General features: G+C 38.0%; 1 protein-coding gene across 1 annotated transcript in view; it reads right to left on the minus strand.

The window, feature by feature from the left end:
• MRLN (myoregulin) overlaps window positions 1–2,029 on the minus strand; it is an 18,984-nt gene extending 16,955 nt beyond the window's left edge. Inside the window, exon 1 of the mRNA XM_017542278.2 lies at window positions 1,909–2,029. The gene's annotated coding sequence lies outside the window, so the exon portion shown is untranslated. The remainder of the gene's footprint in view (window positions 1–1,908) is intronic.
• Window positions 2,030–8,010: the final 5,981 nt, after the last annotated feature.

The raw sequence follows: 8,010 nt of genomic DNA on the forward strand, positions 1-8,010 counted from the left end.
AAAAAAAAAAAAAAAAAGAGCTGGGCGTGGTCATTCACGCCTGTAATCCCAGCACTTTGGGAGGCCGAGATGGGCTGGTCACAAGGTCAGGAGTTCAACACCAGTCTGGCCAATATGGTGAAACTCCGTCTCTGCTACAAATACAAAAATTAGCTGGGCATGGTGGTGGGCCCCTGTAATCCCAGCTACTCGGGAGGCTGAGGCAGGAGAATCAGTACCCTACTTGAGAGGCAGAGGTTGCAGTGAGCTGAGATCACGTCACTACACTCCAGCCTGGGTAGCGATACCCAAGGAGGACTGAACCATGAGCAAGCCCATTCTGACTTTTATAGATTCCATAATAGGTTAGCACATGGTGTTTTACACAGGGTAGAAATTAAACACATATTTGCACAATTAAAGTTTATAAAGGAAAACAAAAATCCAATCCTGAGTTACAGGGCAACACTTTGGAAAACAGATACTGAGACAACCCTCTTTCTGTCTTATCCAGACACACAGAATCTGATGTAGCAAGGACAGAAATCAGTGCTTTGGAAACGCTGAAAGAAAAAGTTTAGAATGCTGATTGTAATAGAACAGGTAAGTTTATGGAAATAACAGTTTATATTTTGAAGTGGTTTTGGGAGGTTTCTCATCATCGTTGATCTTAGCTGTAGACTTAATGTCTTGATTGCTAACAACATACCATCCTCCAATCCACCTGTCCTCAGCATTTGCATGGTTTACATGATTCTAAAAATGAAGTTATTAAAAGTAGTAAAAGTCAAATGTTGCCTCCACAGTTTAAATTCAGGTTTCCCATCAAAAACCACATTTGGAGGCTCTGGATTTAAATTGGAAACAAATGAAAGATAATTAGGAAGATTCAGGAGAAACTCAAAGAAGCAATTCATAAATGTGTTAAAATAACTGTCACTGTCACTATACTTGGCTGCTTAGATACACTGAGTAAACCCCATCATGTTGTAAAAGAGACTGTGATTCTCATTTTTCAAATGAGCAAACTGAGGCTCAGAGTAGTTGAATACTTGCTTAGGATCATACAGCTTATACGTGGTCCAAGCTAGGGCGCGACAACAAGCCCACATCTACCTCCTCCCAGTTCACTGTAATGCCTCCCTTACACATTTTATTTAGAAGCCTGGTGCACATGTTCAAGAATTAAGTATACATAAGCAAAGCAGAAAGCTATATTAGTCTATGGTCTTGAAGAAGGATTGGAGTGTCAGGTTTCAGCTCTGCTGAAGAGAACCAAACAGGGCATTGGCCCTTCTGGACCTCAGGGTCCCCCCTTTCTAGACAGAAAACATAATGACCTACTTTGAAGGACTCTCAGAAGCAAGCATTATAAAGAAGGCTGCAAAGACAAAGCTTTTGGCTAAAAATCAAGGAAGTAATGAACCCATGGAACAAGACAGGTGCCCTCTCTGATCCAAACCTAGAACAAGGGGGAAAAAGACCAAAAGTGCCCAGGTCTCCTGTCCAACTCCTGTCTCCTCCCCCTCATCCCCCACATATACTTTTCATATGTGAAAATTCTCTTTGAAATCACTGGAATTCTATTTGGAGAAGAAATACAAGGGAACAGGAGGTCAAGCTGCAGCCACAAGGCTTGGTCAAGTAATTTATGTATCACTAATCCTTTGCTTCTCCTCCTGCCTTTATTTAACCAAAAGAAAATGAAAGGAGTAGAAATCTAATTCATTAATCTCTCTTTATAATCAGCCTTATAAAAAGCAGAGATGTGTTGCAGGGAATAGGAAACAGGCTTTTTGAGTCTTAGTGAATTTTAACCTACTATATTCTCCCTCTATCAGAAGCACAGAAGAGTCACGCTAAACTTTCCTCCAACATCAACATCTTAAAATGCTATATTAAAAAAAAAACACACACACACACACTTACTGTTCAGGGTTTCAATAAGCGAAGTCCAAAGTCAAGGGAATGATCTCTCTCTTTTATGAAAAACACCATATGGTCTTGGTGGATCAGGAGGCTCACTGGTCTGTTATTAATAACTGGCTTAGAGCTTTATGAAGAAACATGAGGCAGAATGTCACAGGAGGAGGCAAGTGGAAAGACATTGACAGACACAGGTGGAATAAATTATAAAAAGATACACTTATGCCCATACAGGAACTCAAAGAACCCATGAGAAGGAGATCATTTCCTCTACAATCAATAGACCTTTATGTCAAGTGTTTGAACAGTTAAACAACCAACAAAAATATCCTGAATGTCAAAAAACACCATGACTCATTTAAGGTTATACTATCCTTGGCTCTTCTGAACAATTCTTTTCCATGGACATCTGAATATATTTTAAAATTTATACATAAAATGTACATATTTTGTTTACATGTTGTTTACATTAACTCCTCAATTTTAGAAATATGTCAATAAATAGATTTTGAAATGCACATTATCAACTTTTTAAAGTTGTTTTTACCTGTGAGCATATCAGCCGTACTCCCTTAGAGATCCCAAAACAATTCCTGGAAATGTATAGGTATACGTTGGGGTTGGAGGCTGGATCTTGAGATTGTATCATACATAAAAAGAAACCTGTAGAATTGATGTGGTCAGAACAGAGGTGCAATTATCACCTGGCTCTGGTTTGCAGTGGCTCTCCTCTTTTGAAAACTTATACTTCAAAACCTTCCAAATTCTGTGCTGCCCCTCCTCCCCCACAAATAATACCAAATTGTTTATACTATTAACAGTATGCCTTTATACCTAATTACATTAAACACGGGCTCTGTCTGAAGTATTAAAAGAAACTGACAATTATGTGGCTGGGAGTGGTGGTTCATGCCTGTAATACCAGCACTTTGGGAGACCAAAGCAGGCAAATGGCTTGAGCTCAAAAGTTCGAGACCAGCCTGGGCAGCATGGTGAAATACAGAAAATTAGCCAGGTGTGGTGGCGTATGCCTATAGTCCCAGCTACTCAGAAGCCTGAGGTAGGAGGTTCATTGAATCCAGTAGACAGAGGTTGCAGTGAGCCAAGATAATGCCATGACACTCCAGCCTAGGTAACAGAGCAAGACTCTGTCTCAAAATATAAAAAAGAGAACTGAAAATTAGAGAAAAGTTATTGAAATATATAAAGATACATTACTTACCTCTGTATGGAGCAATGCTTGTTAAATTGCTTTTTTTTTTTTTTTTTAATAGAGACAGGTACTCACTCTGTCACCCAGGCTGAAGTACAGTATCATGATCATAGCTCACTGCAGCTTTGAACTCCTGACTTTAAGCAATCGTCCCACCTTGGCCTCTTGAGTAGTTGGAACCACAGGCATGTGCCACTGCACCCAGCTACATTTTTCTTTTTTTCATTTTTTGTAGAGAAGAGGTCTTGCTATGCTCCCAGTCTGGTCTTGCATCCTGGACTCAAGTGATCCTTCTGCCTCCACCTCCCAATGTGATGGAATTACCGCCGTGAGCCACTGCACGCAGCCAATTGCTTCATTCTTAAGATTCCAGCTACTTGTCACCCTGGCTTAGACCTCGTAACTGGTCTTTTGTCAAACTAAACCTTTTTTCAGCTAAATGCTGTGATGGGTGGGGGTGGACACCTCACTACAAACCTCACACAGTGGAGAGTTATTCTACTGAGGCAACTGTGAAAAAGAGAAACTAATATGCTAGTGATATCCAGTTTAATAGATGGGAGAGAAGGAGTGGAATAGGTATAGGGCCTTTCTCTTTTTCCATTCTCTGGTCAATTCAAAAATTTTGAGTATCCACTGAATATGTGTATTTTTATTTATAGAACGTATGCATGTACTATTGTAAATATGTCATTTACATCATAAAATACAAATACAATTTCTTTTTTTTTTTTTTAATGTTGTCAGGAGAGAGCTTGAGTACAAATACAATTTCTAAAAGAAGAAATGTAAAAATAAATAGACATTCTAATGTTTTCTTAACACACTTCCAGTGGTCCATCTTTACTGATCCCTGGGGCATGGACACCCCACTCTGCAGCTGACTGATGAGTATTCAGAACACTAGGCCCACTATTAGCTGTTCTGGATTGAACTGCATCCGCTAGAGACATTTTCAAGATCAAATCCTTAGTACCCGTGAATGTGACCCTATTTGGAAATAGGGTCTTGCTGATATAATCAAGATGAGATCATGCTGGATTCGGGTGGGCCCTAATCCAATGACCCAAGTCCTTGTAACAAGCAGGAAATTGGGACATAGTCAGACACACAGGGAGACATCATGTAACAAAGGAAACAGATACTGGAGTGATGTGTCCACAAGCCAAGGAATACCAAGGACTGTTGGAAATCACCAGAGAAGCAAGTTAGAGGCAAAGAAAGACCCTCCCCCAGAGCCTTCAGACGGGCCATGGTCCTGCTGACACCTTGATCTTGGTTTTCTAGTCTCCAGAACCAACACAATAAATTTCTGTTGTTTTAAGCCACCCTGTTGGTGGTAAAATTGAGCTTCGAATACTTTAAAAAGCATTTTTACAAAAAACTAATGCAAATGTTTTAAGAATTCAAATTCATAAAATTTAAGTAACTTTTTTTTAAAAAAAGGACTACTTTAATATTTGTCTTTTGATAGAAAGAGCTGTCTTCTGAGTTCTCCAAGTTCAGCAAAATGCAGGCATACATTTGTATTCTATTTGGGTTTATTCTTCTGGAACTTAGACACTTTACTGATTGAATAAACTAGCATTATATTTCCTAGATGTTTAAGATGATGAAAACTGGAGATGTGTGTTTAACTAAATTATTATTCTGACAAACTTTATTTTAACAATAATTATGTTTTGTGGTATGTCAGCTTGAAGACAGTCTCCAGGATCTTCTGGTAACTTGAAACTTATGCTAGCTTAAGTTGATTAATGGACAGTTATTAAATACCTACATCATTTCTAATGATATAAAATATTGAAATATTAATCACTAGGCATAATTTTAAGGCTCTATGTATTTTGCCACATTGAGAAGTTGTATTATAAGGACATCTAAGCTATAAAACATTGTAAAGTGTATATTCATAAGCTTTGGTACAAAATTGTAGTGTCTGACAGCTCACAGCTATCTACTTCATAGCTAAAAAGTCATGATTGATATTGTGAATGAGATTCTCTAGGAAAAGTAATTGCAGAGAAGAATAACTTTTATGCAACATACTCAGGATGTGTTTTTGTTAAGGGAAAGGAGCATAGTTTTGTCTTAAAGTAGAATGACTGACTTCCAGAACGATGAAGAATAGGCAGCACAAAACCTAAATGTGTAGAAACCTGTAGAAGGTGAACAGGAAGGGAATTTTATTTGCCATAGTTGAAACTGGCTAAGGTTTAGTGGCTTTATTTATAAGATTTTTCTTAAAAAGAGCCTTGATATCAAATATCATGCTAACAAAAATTATAACTGCTTTTCTCTCTGTTAAATGACAAAATTTTATTGAATTATTTATGTACTTCTTTTTTTTTTGTAAAGATGGGGTTTCACCATGTTGGTCAGGCTGGTCTTGAACTCCCGAACTCAGATGATCCACCCGCCTCGGCCTCCAAAGTGCTTGGATTACAGGCGTGAGCCACCATGCCCGGCCTTTTATTTATTTATTTTTTAAATTTATGTACTTCTTAAGAGGTTGTTTAGACTTTTCTTTACCTTCTGAGGAATCTACCTGAAAGGCAAGGATTCCGTTTTATCAGAATGATTTTCTGTGCTTTATGTTGAGTGTTTTTGATTACTTAAATGAAAAAAGTCTTCTCACTCTTAAAAGAACTAAGGTTCTTTACAATTCTGTTACCGCCTATGTTTTTTTTTTAAAGCTTTTCTACTGTTCCTTTGATTTTAAATTCACTGCTTTGTTTTAAATGCCACAGAAACAACCACATTTCCTTGTCAATTGCATTAGTTTTGTAATGAACTCATCAGATCTTTCACTTTTGAAAAATTATCATTAATAAATTAACTACAGTCATTTTCGATCTCTTGGCATCTAGAGATAGTTTTTTTGTTTGTTTGTTTTACTTTGATTCTTCCCTGAAAGCACTTGCAAATCAGCTATAGACCAGAGTGCTTTGACCTTAGAAATGACAGTCTCGGAGCCCCACAGAAAAAGACCATGCTGAGTACTCATGGACACAGGCTTATGAGGGTATTGCTTAAATAGGTTGGGGCCCATGCCATTGGACCATCTAGGATTTCTGGCATTCTCATTAAGAAGCTAACAGGCTCATGAGGTTACTAACCCAAGATGGAACAGAGCAAGAATAACCCTGGGCAAAATGAGGAGGAATCATCTGCGTTTTGTTTGGAATGCTGCTAACACTTTAACTTTCTATTTTCTGGATATGAGGGCTACTTTCTCTTTTACGCTATTATCTAAAAAAATGTAGACTAACAAAAACAAAATATTTAAATTTTCTTCCTGTTTCCTCCAGAATTTGGAAACTTTTATTGAATATTCTTATTTCCATGGCAATATAGTTATTTGCATAGGTTAAATAAGAATCTGTTCTCCTTATTAAGAGGACATAATTGAAAACATTGCTTATACAACAAAGCTTATTCTGAATAAGGCTTTGTTTAGAATGTCGTATTTGAGAATGCATCAAGATATGGCCAATAAGCCTTAAAGGAACTGAGCCTGACTTTACAGGGTAGGCTTACGGGGTTCTCAGCCTTACAGAGGAATAAGATTCTCTTCCTAGTGGGCCAAGGAAACTGAGACTATTTGAGTGACCTCAAGAAGAGAGGAATTTGCTCAAATCTATGATTAACATAGGTAAAATCTGATGGTGAATTCTTGGCTTGGCTTGTCTTCTTCACCTCAAGAGGTTTGAGTTTGTTTATTTTTAAAATACTCTCTCAGAAGAATCAAGCCTCAAGAGGTTTTTAAAGGTCCATTTTGAACATCCTTATGAAATCTTCCATGAAGCAAACTTTAAAGGGCCAATATGCTAAATCACCATTCTTGCTGCACATGTTAAAAGAATTAGGTCAAATTTAATGACGTCAACTTTATTTTTTGACCAAGAATAAAACTTCTTTGAGATTATTTTATTTATTTATCTATTTAATTTTTTTAAGAGCTAGGGTCTGGCTCTGTTGTCAAGGCTGGAGTGCAGTGGTATAATCATAGCTCACTGCAGGCTTGAACTCCTGGGCTCAAGCAATCCTCCTGCCTCAACCTCCCAAGTAGTTAGGACTACAGGAGCATGACACTACGGCCAGCTAATTTTTTTTTTTTTTTTTGGAGAGACAGAGGCTTGCTCTGTTGCCCAGGCTGGTTTTCAATTCCTGTCCCCAAGCAATCCTTCTACCTTGGCCACCCAAAGTGCTGGGATTACAGGCGTGAGCCACTGTGTCTGGTCCTTTGAGATTATTTTCATCAAAGGGGAAAGTGTCTGTGGAGAGAATTTTTGTGTTTCAATGGAAAACTATAGCACATCCTGCTGGGTTACCAGATTCTGGTCCTGTTCATTGTCTTCAAACTAGTTTAAACCTCTTGTAAATTGCAGGTAACTGACAGATATGAAAAACAAGTTTTGTTACTGCCTGTAAATTTTACTAGATCTTGTCATCTTGTACACATTGTCAAACCTTACCAAATTTTAACTCTTCTTTTTCTCTAATGTCTGTCTACAGCCTTCAAATTAACATTTCCAATTTTTATCTTTCCCTCTGTCTTGGCATCACCAGGAACTGAATTCTGACAATCCAGATTAAAATCTGTAAAGCCAGATCCTTACTGAAACTCTAAGTTGCCTTGTAGCTGCCCACTTCCTTTAGCACCTGAGGAAGCACTGTGCCTTAAAGCTTGGATGACTTGATATGTATCTTGAAATACTCATCACTGAGGCAGACTATGGAGGGGCCAGTTTCTCCCTGGAAAAGGCACTCGTTGAGCCTCAAAGGAAGGAAGTATAATAAAATGTTCAGGTTACAAATGCCTTTACGTGAGAGGGAACCAAGACCATGGACAACATTGCCAAGAACACTGACATATTAACTTCAACAAA

The sequence above is a fragment of the Cebus imitator genome, unplaced genomic scaffold, assembly GCF_001604975.1.
Source record: "Cebus imitator isolate Cc_AM_T3 unplaced genomic scaffold, Cebus_imitator-1.0 Scaffold142, whole genome shotgun sequence".
Classification (NCBI taxonomy): Eukaryota; Metazoa; Chordata; class Mammalia; order Primates; family Cebidae; genus Cebus; species Cebus imitator.